This window comes from Gopherus evgoodei, chromosome 7 (assembly GCF_007399415.2).
Source record: "Gopherus evgoodei ecotype Sinaloan lineage chromosome 7, rGopEvg1_v1.p, whole genome shotgun sequence".
Taxonomy (NCBI): domain Eukaryota; kingdom Metazoa; phylum Chordata; order Testudines; family Testudinidae; genus Gopherus; species Gopherus evgoodei.
In genome coordinates this window covers 89,909,230-89,922,564 of record NC_044328.1, presented here as the reverse complement: position 1 = coordinate 89,922,564, position 13,335 = coordinate 89,909,230, and the positions used below count along the sequence as shown (strand labels likewise).

General features: G+C 44.0%; 1 protein-coding gene across 1 annotated transcript in view; it reads right to left on the bottom strand.

Annotated features, from left to right (window-relative positions):
* Window positions 1-4,060, bottom strand: part of ATP2B2 (ATPase plasma membrane Ca2+ transporting 2) — a 438,931-nt gene extending 434,871 nt beyond the window's left edge. Inside the window, 2 exon segments of the mRNA XM_030569615.1 lie at window positions 3,614-3,698; window positions 3,795-4,060. The gene's annotated coding sequence lies outside the window, so the exon portion shown is untranslated.
* Between the last annotated feature and the right edge of the window lie 9,275 nt (window positions 4,061-13,335).

The window sequence follows — 13,335 nt, the reverse complement described above, 5'->3', positions numbered from 1 at the left end:
TAGGGTACATACTGGTTAGAGAGAAGCTTACTTACCTGAAGTGTGATAAAACAGAACAGTATTTTGCAATTTGGTTACCATTTCTCAATCATGCTGTCTTGGATACCCAGGTGGCCAAGCCATATAAATTAGGGTTCTTAGCTCACTGACCCATTGTTTCATACTGAAGTTTATTTTATCTTTTCTGTTGGTACACTTTTGTAACTAGCCTTCTACTGCTATTTTAAATGATATATTGCTGCTGTTCATTGACTATCTTTGCAACTATATACCCCATTTCTTTTTCATCTATTATTAATTTTAAAAAACCTAATATAAAAACTGAAATATGACTATTGCTGAAGAACTTCCCTCTTACATCCATGTGACTGTTACCAGCCTAATTTTGCAGACAACAAAATTAGAAATTATGTGTACTTATGCATGTTTGGCACCAATCGCTTTACATAACAAAAATAACAGTAAAATACCCATTGTTCATAATTATTACTATATGTATAAAAATACAAAGTGAAATGTATATATGAGTAGTTATAATAGATAACTTAAGTAGGAATAATGTAAAATAAGTAAAAGAGAGCCTAACATAATATTTCAAATAGCTATGTTGAGCAATACTTTATCTGTGAGCAAGACACACACACAGACAATCTCACAGTATATACCTCTGCATCCCATTTACAGTATAGAGTGCAACTGCTGTACATTTTAAGGCTTTAGCAAATGGAGTCTAAAGTAAGATTGGCTAATTGCTAGCACAATGCCTGGCAAGGAGGTGCTGCAAAGGCAGCACAGGTATACTAATCAGATAGACAGATTTCTGTTTCTTGATTAGCAGCCAGACCATGGTGAAGCCTCCATTAAAAGTAGATTGATTGCTACCTTATTGGCTTAAGGAAAAAAGAATCCTATTGAAAGCACAAAGGATTCCGACATTAACTTTACCACCAAACTCTGAACTATGAATTAACCAAATCAAGCTAAAATGAGATGTTTTAAAAATAATTATTTCACTCATTTTTCTTTTATTCAATTGACTCAAAACCTAGTCATTTAAATGATGAATGTTTTTAAACCTGACCAGATAATACAGGATATTAATATAACTAACAAACATTTTTCCCAAGCAAATCTGAAAAGCACAGCAGTATGAGCTAAGTAAAAGTATGGTGCAAATCCTTCCTTGCTTCTGAAAATATTTGCTTTAAAACTTATTGGATATAGCAATATATTAAAGGCAGAGTTGATACACTTCAGTACAAGGTCCCCTTGTAGGGTAAATCAGCTGTCATCCACTCTCAAAGCATTGCTGTAAGCTACACTTAGGTAAATGTATTTGAATGTATTAAGGAAGTCAGGTGCAATTTAAATACATAAAAGAAGTATGGAATGTAGTTACAAGGTCATGTCTTTTTAATAATTTTTTGTGGAATTTGAAATGATTATATCCATGCCTACAGAAAGTGAAACTACAGGCATTTGGAATTATTAATTTAAAGTGAGATCTGAATAAAATATTAACACACTTCTTTTACTAATTATTCAAAAATAAACAGCAGAACATGTCATCACACTTTCAGAAACCAAAATGTAGGAGCATAAAAATCAGTCAAAATTCTACAGCATCTGAAAAGGCGTATGGAATATTTTAAACGTGGGATGGGGGGAGAAATAAAATTAACTCTCTGAGACTGTTTCCAAGATACATGGTGAGAAATTCAAAGAGAGGTGCTCTTACAAAAGTCACTATGAAAGCACTTAACCATATGATGTCCAGCTCAATATTACCATGTTTTCCCTAACCTGTAATTAATGAAAATTTGAAACTGTCCTCAAAAGCTCTATCAATATGCACCCATAAACCCTTTTAATATGTGCATAAAATATGGGAGATATCAGCCACTGTCCATGTGCAATAGGAAAAAAATTGACCTTTCCAGTGGAAACGTAAGTATATTTAACTCTTATGTGCTGGGCCAAAATCAATTCTCTATAGGAATTCAGGAGAAAAAAAATAAGTCATGCAGCATTACAATGTACAACTTTTCCAGAACCCATATTCGCATGCGTTCTTTGCAAACCTATTTGTTTTACCAGCACTCCAGTGCAAATATGAAAACACCTTCTTCACAGGTAGCAATTTCCACCAAAATGAGAAGAACATGAAGTAAAAGCTGTATGTGATCAAAGATCTGCTAGATACCTGAGTCAAGCAGTTCTCATGAGCAAGGTAGGAGAGCTAGTCATGCAAACGACCTTTCACAAAATTACATTCTAGTAAAACACATCTTGCAATATAAGGTATTATGAAGCAGATCTCTTAGCTCTCTTTCCAGGTAAAAAAGAAAAAACGTTATTTTAAAGCACCATTCATCAATCTCCTACTTCATATATCCACTATTAACCAAATATTCTAGAAGTGGAGGTACTATTTTCCCACACTGAGCACATCTGCTATCTTACAAACAGCCTAATCATTACAATGCCTTCTTTATCCTTTAATATAATCAGTAAAGGGATGTAATCAAAAGGTTGAACAATCATAAGTCAGGATAAATACACAGTCCTTCTTGTGTAAGTGTGCATGGTGAAATGAATAGTTTCATTATGAAAGAACAATCCTTTTTGGCAACTTCATAACTTACCTTCCAGAAGGTAAAGAAAATACTGCGCTAAGCATCTGCTTCTGACAGTTCAACGCTTCCAAGACTGCCTAAAGTAATCATCTCATTAGTCAAAGGTAGCAATGTGCATTTTAAAGGCCACTGGCTAAGCTTGTATAGGACAACTTAAAGTCACGAAATCAAAGGCTGGAGAACAGATTGACTGCTTCCTAGTCCAAGTGAGACAAATGAACTGTCAGTTCCACAACCAGAGATCAAACAGGCAGACTCTCCCCTTACATAATGGACAAAGACTCCAGTAATCTTACTTTTTTTTTTGTTAAAGCATTATCCTTATGATATGTAAAAAGCTTTTCCATGCAGCATTCATTAAGGATTTTTTTTTAATTTTTCTTTAAAAAGCTGATCTGTGTATAGAATAATAGCTATTACATCATATACCACAGAACAGCTTTTTTGGGGAAACACTATGCCATACTCTAAAAATTACCATGAAATTCACTACCTTTATATGTAGCAGTATACTCTAATCCATCATAATGTAAAGAAGCTATGATGTTTATGTCAACATTTCTCTTCTTTCAAAAGTGCACCTTGAAAATTTATGATAAGCTGTGAAAAATAAATTCATTTCAGATTTGAGTCTTTTAAAATAAAAATATATACACACTTTGTCTAGCATAAGGTCATACATATTATGGTCAAATTAACATTAGCCAAAAAGTCTCTCTGTACTTCTTATGTTTTAGAATGTATTCTTTGCACTCTGTTTAAAAAAATCACTAACATTTGAATACCAATAATGAAAAAAAATCCACATGTTTTCTCATCATTAAATAACTGGTTTAAGCAAAACCTTTACCACTTTGACTTTTAAAAAAAAGAAAAAAAATCTATACTCTATTTTTAGCCTCCAAAATCTCATTAGATTATTTCTGCCAAGCAGTTTCTGGTTTTTCTTATATAATATTCTATAGAAGTTGAATTACCTTTCCAGAGATTCATAGGACATGAACTAAAATCTAATGCATCACTCAAACCAAGTCTCCATATCATTTTCTCATCAGCTTCTGCCTCCAAGAAAAAAAAGAATTGACAAATAAACAAGCACAGAACAGACAGGGGAATGCTCTTATTTTTTATTTTCATGCTGTGGATGTCGCTACTTACTTGGCTAAGATATCATCACAAATCCAAAATGATTTCAATTACACAGCGGAGTAATCACTGTTCGGCATCTGTAAGGGATTGATAAACTGAGCTACATTACAGGAGTCTCTCTGCAGACTGTACCATTCCTGACCAAGCAGGTGGGGGAGAGAGCTGATATTTCTGTCGGAGCATCTTGCTAGCAGAGTGCAAGCACAGAGTACATTTATTGCCTGCGGTTTAAGATTGCTGAAGAAGGAAGGCGAAAAGCAGATACACTAAGGAAAGAAAATGTTGCTCTGTAAGGAAAATGGACTGAACCACCATGTTGTTGTTTGTGGTTTTAATACTTCCTTTGGGATAATGACAAAAACGGAAGATGGCAAACTACCAGGAATATGCCACTTATTCCGAAATGGGAGAAACCTTCAAGGACAAGGACTGTCAAGTTCTATCACTATCATTTGAGAAGAAGGAGGGGGAAAAGATTCTGTATGGAGGGGACTAGAGGAGGTGAGGGAAAGCAACAAATTCACTTCATCTTTACAGTGATCAGACACAGGCTGCAGAGTTATTTTCTGAATTTCAGGTTATAGTACCAAGTGCTTTCCAATTTATTTTTTTTAATTTAGTGACAAATTCAACAGTCAACAGAATAAAAATTTCTGTATTTCAAATTATGTTACCTAGAATTATATTTTGCCAATAATAAATGTTTGCAAGCAAAGATAAAAAACAAAAACAGCACAACACAAACATATACTGTATATTCCTATTATTCCAGAAAAAATATGTTGTGCTTCTCAGTCTGCAGTATTCATACAATATTTGTCTTTATTTCACAGTATTATGCTCTTACACAAATTTAACAGACAATACAGTACAAGCACATAGCCAGCACTAAATTTAATTTAAATTGATCTCATTAGCATATATTATAAAAGCAAATAGACATATGGTAGTAATGTTCAGCATTTTTTACCGATTAGGACATAGGAACCCTTTTAATGCTTCATGCTAAAAATATCAGGTTTTTGTTATTGGAGAGAGCCATCCTTTTAGGGGGAGGGGGAGGGATGGGCACAGTTTTCTTCAAACTGTAACATCTAAAATGTTAACTTTTCACTTTGAGGAATTATTGCATATTATTTTGAGGCAGTTACTTTCTACGTAATATTTTTAGAAAGTTACAACTTCATATCTGGAATTAACACATTAATGTATTGGGCTGGAGATGTGGGGGTATAAACTAGAGGACATACCATGCCACAGATGTACAATAAGTATTTAAAGCACCTATTGTGAAAAAAAAATAATTCAACTGCTACAGGGCAAAAGGAGAGCCACCTGTCCTTTCAAAACATTAAATTCTGCATATAATAGCATAGTTAATTACTGTCAACATTTTCCCCAAAGCATATATATGGTGTAAGCATATTTACAAATATCTTTTAAACATGCAAAATATTCACATTGTCCTAGTCACTGTATTTTACAAACTACAAGCTCAGATTCTGCACGTGAAACAACACATTTTATAGAGAAACTAACTAACTAAAGAGAAAAAGCATCTGCTTCTTAAAGCATATATAAAACATTATGCCTCAAAGTTGAAAGCTTTTGTAGAGTATCCTAAGGACAGCAGTGATTCGTGACTGTGCTGCCTCTTAGACAAGAGAGGGCAATTACAACTAAGCATACCTCCCTGAGCACTAATAGGAGTAGCTGTACTGATGCTCTGTCATCCTTGCTTACTTGCTGCTCAGAATATCAATTCAGTCGGTTAAACCAAAAGTCTGCACTGCACCAAAATGGAAGCTATTTAAAAAAAAAACTGCTAAGATTACTGATCAGAAAATTTTAATCTTTGTTGATCAATGGAAAAAAAGATGAAAGTTAAAATGGGATTGGCACTAATACAGATTTTTCTAAAATGAAGCTGCCATTATGACTGGAGAGCTTCAATCAATACAAGCATGTCATGACATCTTATGCAGTGACATTGAGTTGCATTCAACACAGTTCTGCATACTGTTTTAATGAGCAAGTCTTTGTTTCTAACTGTGTCTTTAAGGAACTCTGAACCCAGTTTCACATTTTAAATCAAACTAAACGAAGCAACCACAGGGGGGAAAATGTTACAGTTTAAGATGTGTTCCACTTAGGTTCAAGAATTGTAACTGCTGGTGCTCTCTATTGCTCTGCTAGAGTGCCGGTTCTGTATACTGGACATTTTCAGTTATTAGAAGCCAAATTTTTTCATGTATCTGAATACAAGGTCTAAATCTATTTTTAAAACCTGATGATATAACTGAAGCCAAAAGTTAATAAACAAGGAAGGTTAAACAACAAAGTATTTGTTTTAGGTGGGTTTTGAGGTTTAGGGTTTTTGTTTGTTTGTTTTTGGGGGGATAATCAAAAGAAAGCTCTAACAAAATTTAATAGCCTCTAGCTGTTGCAGACTTGCATATTTATCCCGAAGATTCTGTGTCATTGATGTACCGTAACTATAAAGAAACCATTGAGTCAAACCTTTAGAAAATGCTTTTATCCTTTTTGTTGTGCAGATTAAACAGGGGAAAAGAAGGAAGGAAGAAAAATAAGTACATATTCTAGAAGGAAATATCCTAGCTATTTTTGTATGATGTAAATGAATTACTGAAGAACCATTCCGAGAAAACAAGTTTGCACATAAGTATTCCCAATGCTCGTTTTATATAGGGCCTCAAAAGTGCTGTACCAGGTAACATGATGATCAAGCTATTAACCTTGTTGCTAGTCTCATCAGTTAGGGGCCTATCTCCCAGTGCTGTGTGCATGTTACCGCCAGTATTGGTATTACCTTCATCGTAATGCTATGAGTCATCTTGCTGTCACCTGGGCAACAAGGGCCAGCTAACATTACTGAGCAGAAATCCCACAAGATGTGCCTCCTGGAATAAGAATGGAGCGGCTAGATTCAGAGACTGCGCCCTGCACTGCAATTGGGAGCGCACTGTAGTTTTGTTAGTTATGTTTAGCTTTCTTTGGGGCTCATAAATACAAAATTTTCAGAAATGCCATAGATCCTTTCATCGAACAAAACAAAGCTGCTGCAAAAAGCCAGCACTACTACAAAATCTGCACCAGGCAGTAGTCTGAATCCTCAAAGAAGAATGAAGATTTACTTGCTGAAAGACTCAGACTCTAGACTTTAAGGTCAGAAGAGACCATTATGATCATCTAGTCTGACCTCCTGCACAATGCAGGCCACAGAATCTCACCCACCCACTCCTGTAACAACCCCCTAACCTTTTTCTGAGTTATTGAAGTCCTCAAAGTGTGGTCTGAAGACCTCAAGCTGCAGAGAATCCCAGGGCCGCCCAGAGGATTCAGGGGGCCTGTGGCAAAGCAATTTTGGGGGCCCCTTCTATAAAAAAAATTGCAATACTATATTCTCATGGGGGCCCCTGCAGGGCCCAGGCAAATTGCCCCACTTGCTCCCTGCCAGGGGCAGCCCTGGGAAAAATAAACCTTCCGCATCTCGGCACAAATCCAGCTTTGAGAAAACTTCTTTACAAGTTATCACTGGTTCTCAGCATCAGTTAGTGCTAAAAGGCACTAAAGCTCATTAAAAGGGCTGGACAAATATTTTCCGTCAAAACTTTTTTTGGATCGAAAACTAGGGGCTTTTAAAAAGCAAAAAAAAATCACGGACAATGTCTGCTTTCCTTCAAAATTTGTTGTGGTTTTTTTTAATTTAAAAGCTGAAATTAGTCTGCCAAAACCTGAATATGGTTTGGGGTTTCAGAAGTATGTGGCCAAATGTTTGCTGCTTGCTGTATTTGATTGTTTAAAGAAACACTCAAAAATTCTGCTTAAAAATATCCAAAACTTTTGAACCACCTCAGTTTGTGACCAAACGCCTGAGCCCATCCAGTCAGAGATTTTTCCAGGTTCCTCATACTCTGCTGTCTTCCTTGACTCATATCTGTCTCCATAACTTTGGGTTCATTTAGATTAGAACATAAGAACAGCCATACTGGGTCAAACCAAAGGTCCATCCAGCCCAGTATCCTGTCTACCGACAATGGCCAATGCCAAGTGCCCCAGAGGGAGTGTACCTACAGGTAATGATCAAGTGATCTCTCCCCTGCTATCCATCTCCACCCTCTGACAAACCGAGGCTAGGGACACCATTCGTTACCCATCCTGGCTAATAGCCATTAATGGACTTAACCACCATGCATGTATCTGTTTCCTAGAGACTGGCTCCATGGGGTCCCTCACAAACTGGAGACGGTTACTGTGGGTTTGTCTTTAGTATAGCTTATGTACATACTCCACAAACTGAGCATTTGAGTTTGTTCCAGAATCTGGGATGAGCCTATATTGTGAAAACTGACATGATAAAAATAGCATATGCATGTGAATGGACACAGGGTGCTAAAATTAAATTAACCCAGGGGTTCTCAAACTGGGGGTCGGGACCCCTCAAGGGGTCACAAGGTTATTACTGGAGGTCACGAGCTGTCAACCTCCACCTCAAACCCCGCTTTGCCTCCAGCATTTATAATAGTGTTAAATATATTAAAAAGTGTTTTCAATGTATGGAGAGGGGGTCGCACTCAGAGGTTTGCTAAAAAGTTTGAGAACCACTGAATTAAATCATCTGAAGCCTCAGGGAATGCTGGGGGGGGGGGCGGGGGAGGTGTCTCCCTTGGTAGGGTCGGGAAGGAGGTAGGTGGTGCTCTTCTCATGTGATCCCTCCCCCAGTGGCTAATTTTAAATGAAGGTACTCTCCCCTGACATGAATCTCCCTATGGCACTGAAATTAAATATAGACTATAATTTGGCATTTGAGAAGTAAAACGGATGGTAGCCGTAATGGAAAAGCTAACAGCTTGGCTCTTCTGCAAGCCTCAAACTGCTGAATGAGCTTTAGAGTAGGGAAGGCTGTGCCTTCCCAACAGCCTGGCCCTGCCCCCTATCTGACCCCCCTACTTCCTGCCCCCCAATTGCCCACCCCCCTCAGAATCCCCGACCTATCCTGTTCCTTGCCCCCTCACCATCCCCCAGAGACCCACCACCACCACCCCGGGACCCCACCCCTGCTCCCTGTCCCCTGACTGCCCCAACCCCTATCCACCTCCCCACTGAGTCTTGACAAACCCCCGGAATGCCCACAATCCAACCCCCCCATTCCCTGTCCCCTGACCGCCCCCCTCACCTCTGCCCCCTCCCTGTGCCCTGACTGTCTCCAGGAATTCCTGCCCCTTAGTCAACCCCTCCGGCCCCGGCCCCTTACCTCTGGCGCCCTGCTCACCTGGAGCCTTAGTGCGTTGTATCCAACAGTGTCCCTGAACAACAGTGTGGCATGCTCCGGCGGGGCTCCTGAGCTCCGCCCTGCTCAGAACCACATGGTAAGGGGGCGGGGCTGGGAGCTCAGGAGTCCCGCCGGAGCCACGGTGCACTGCTGTTCAGGGATGCTGGTGGATCCGTGGAGGCTCCGGGTGAGAGGCAGAGGCAGGGTCGGGCTAGGGCAGAAGCCTAGCCCGTTCTCTTGGGGGCCCCTGCGGAGCCCGGGGCCTGGGGCAAATTGCCCCACTTGCCCCCACCTCTGGGCGGCCCTGGAGAATCCTCCAGCAAGTGACCCGTGCCCCATGCTGCAGAGGAAGGTGAAAAACCTCCAGGGCCTCTGCCAATCTGCCCCGGAGGAAAATTCCTTCCCAACCCCAAATATGGTGATCAGTTAAACCCTGAGCATGTGGGCAAGACTCACTAGCCAGCACCCAGGAAAGAATTCTCTGTAGTAACTCAGATCCCACCCCATCTAACATCTCATCACAGACCACTGGGCATACTTACCTGCTGATAATCAAAGATCAATTGCCAAATTCATTGCCAAAATTAGGCTATCCCATCATACCATCCCCTCCATAAACTTATCAAGCTTAGTCTTGAAGCCAGATATGTCTTTTGCCCCCACTACTCCCCTTGGAAGGCTGTTCCAGAATTTCACTCCTCTAATGGTTAGAAACCTTCATCTAATTTCAAGTCTAAACTTCCTAGTATCCAGTTTATATCCATTTGTTCTTGTGTCCACATTGGTACTAAGCTTAAACAATTCCTCTTCCTCCCTAATATTTATCCCTCTGATATATTTATAAAGAGCAATCATATCCCCCCTCAACCTTCTTTTGGTTAGGCTAAACAGCCAAGCTCTTTGAGTCTCCTTTCATAAGATAGGTTTTCCATTCCTCGGATCATCCTAGTAGCCCTTAGTACATTATTACACTAGTCAAATTTCCTGATAGACTCCTTGCAAAACTGCCTAGCACAGGGAGTACTGTACCTAGTATACATATCGTGCAGATTCTATAGTACTTGGGGAGACATCTTGTGGTTTACAAAGACACCCATCAGTACTACTTTTGCGTCTAACATTTACAGCCCAAAATAGTGTATGTTTGTTCCCCAGAATATACCGCATCCACTTTGCATATTACTACTACCAACAAAGTTCGGGATAACCTAGTCTTTCCTGGAACTAAGAAACCTCAGCATGTTTTATTGATTTTGAAAGGGGTTCTGAGGAATATTGTTTAGCTCCAAGCAACAACAACTTAACACCTGAATTCTTTGAAGCGAAAAATGAAATTAATGATCCTTCTAGATATGTGATCAGCCACTTAAAACTACACAGCATGTAGAAGTATTAAAATGGTAGTTACTGTGACAGACCCAGACCAGTGGTGTACAGGAGTCTGGTCCTATTGGCATCCAGCGGGGGTGGGCGGGCGAAGCCCGCCCACTTCTAAAGGGCCTCCCCCCAGCCTAAGGGGAGGACCCGCAGGTCTGGGACACCAAGTAATTACAGGGGACAACTAATGAAAAAAAACAGTATCGGGAGTGAGGTCATAGGGCTAAACGAAGGGAACCTGATGGGGACACCGAGCAGAGAATCCCGGACAACGCCCACTGCTCCTTGAAGGCGTCAAGGGAGCCAGTGGACGCCGCCCAGAGGAACTCTGCCCGGATGCGTGAGCAGACGGAGGAACAGAAATAGGCCCTACAGTCGCAGGAAACCCCGTCGGCCAACCTCCTCTCCCTGGTGTTGTAGATGGCCAGTTTGGCCAGGGCCAAGAGGAGGTTGAGAAGGAGATCCCACGACTTCGTGGGGCCACGGATGGGGAGCGTGTAGATAAAAAGGTGAGGGGAAAAGTGCAACCAAAAACGCAGGAAAATATTCAGGAGGAGCCGGAACAGGGGCTGCAAACTGGCACACTCCAAATAAACGTGCGCCAAGGTCTCCTTCTCACCACAGAAAGGGCAGGTGCTAGGGACAGACGTGAACCGCGCCAAGTACACGCCCATGCTCACGGCTCCGTGAAGGAGCTGCCAACTGATATCCCCGGCGGGCCTCGGGACCAGGGCAGAGTACAAGCTGGCCCACCGGGGCTCCTCACCCTCGAGAGGCGGCAGGAGGTCCCACCATTTGGTATCGGGGCAGGACGCGAGGGTGAGGTAGTGAAGGGTATGGAGCACGAGCGAGTACAGATGTTTCCGTGGCGCGGTCTGGAACAAAACTGGCTGCAGATCATGCAGCCGGCTGGCAGTGAAAAGGGCAGGGGCCCGATAAAAATGTCCATGGAGCCTGGGGTGGAGGGTGGGCGGGGCGTGCCCTCTCGCAGGACCCGGTCGAAGTAAGCCCGAGCAGCAGGCAGTAAAGCGGCCTTCACCTCCTGAAGTACGCGCTGGGGAGTATGAGGTCTGGAGAGCCCCATGCGCTGAGCGAGCGTCAGGGGATCCAGCCAGTCTCCCCGGTCGTAGTCCAGGAGGTCTCCGACCCTGGTGACTCCCACCGAGACCAGCCTCTGGCACACCGTGGGGGACTCCGCCACCTGCACACGAAGCTGGGGATTGTGTAGCAGGGGCTCCGCGAGGAGGTCAACCCCCACGGTGGCCGCCATGGACCTGGTCGTTGAAAAGAGCTTCCAGGTCCGGAGGAGGTCTTGGTAGAAGACCGGCAGCCCGGAGAGGTCTCGCGGAAGACTTCTCGGATGGAGGTAAAAGAGCTGCCGGTCGTATCGGAGCCCTCGGAAGCGGCGGAGGAAGGCGTGTGCCAATACGCTCCACGCCGGACTACCCGCACCAAACAGGAGCCTCTGCAGGGCCTGGAGGCGGAAGACATGGACCTGAGCGTGTAAGCACTTCAGGCCCTGCCCCCCCTCCTCCAGGGGCAGGTGGAGGACCCCTGCAGAGACCCAGTGCGTCCCTGGCCAAAAGAACTCCAGAATCGCCGTCCGGAGGTTGGCCAGGAAACCCGGGGCCGGGACCAGGGTGTTGAGCCGGTACCAGAGCATGGACAGGACCAGTTGATTAAGCACCAGTGCCCTCCCCCGAAGGGAGAGGCACCGGAGTAGTCCTGTCCATTTCCGGAGCCGCTCCGTCACCCTGCCCTGCAAATCCTGCCAGTTCTCCGGCGGAGACGGATGCGTGGCAGAAAGGTAAACGCCGAGATAGAGCAGCGGACCCGCGCTCCACCGAATGGCCTGAAGCGCGGGTGGGAGGGAGCTCGCCTGCCACCCGTCCCCGACCACCAGGCCAGAGCTCTTGACCCAGTTGACCCGGGCGGAGGAGGCCGCCGAGTACAAAGCCTGGCAAGCCTCCACCCGCGCCAAGTCGCCCGGGTCCTGGACCACGAGGAGCACATCGTCAGCGTACGCCGACAGGACCAACCGTAGCCCCAGCTCCCGAAGCACCAACCCCGTCAACCTCTTGCGGAGGAGACAGAGGAAGGGCTCGATCGCCAGAGCGTACAGCTGGCCCAAGAGGGGGCACCCCTGCCACACTCCCCGCCCGAAGCTGACCGGCTCGGTCAGGGTCCAGTTGAGCCTGACCAGACACTCCGCAGAAGCGTACAGCACCTGGAGAAAACCCACAAACAGGGGCCCGAAGCCGAACGGTCGCAGAGTGCCCAGGAGATACCCGTGATCCATCCGGTCGAACGCCTTCTCCTGATCCAGGGACAAGAGAGCGAATGACAGACCATCCCTACACCCCAATTCCAGAAGGTCCCGGACCAGATACAAGTTATCAAAGATGGTGCAGCCCGAGACGGTATAGGTCTGGTCTGGATGGACCACGTCTGCCAGCACGGACCCTAGCCGCATCGAGATGGCCTTCGCAACAATTTTGTAGTCCGTGCTGAGGAGCGAGACGGGACGCCAATTCCGTAAGTCGCGGAGGTCCCCCCCTCTTCGGCAATAAGGCCAGCACGGCTCGCCTGCATGAGAGAGGGAGGACCCCGCTCTGCAAAGCCTCGGCCCAGACTGTGACCAGGTCTGGGCCAAGGACGTCCCAGAACACGCGGTAGAACTCCACGGTCAGCCCGTCCAAGCCCGGAGATTTATTGGTGGGCATGCGACGGAGGGCCTCCGAGAACTCGGCCAGAGTGAGAGGCAGCTCTAGCCGGTCCCGGTCGCCCGTGTTGACCGTCGGGAGCCCATCCCAGAGCACTCTGCAAGCGTTAGGATCGGTCGGATCCTGGGAGAAAAGAGTAGTGTAGAAGGCCCTGGCC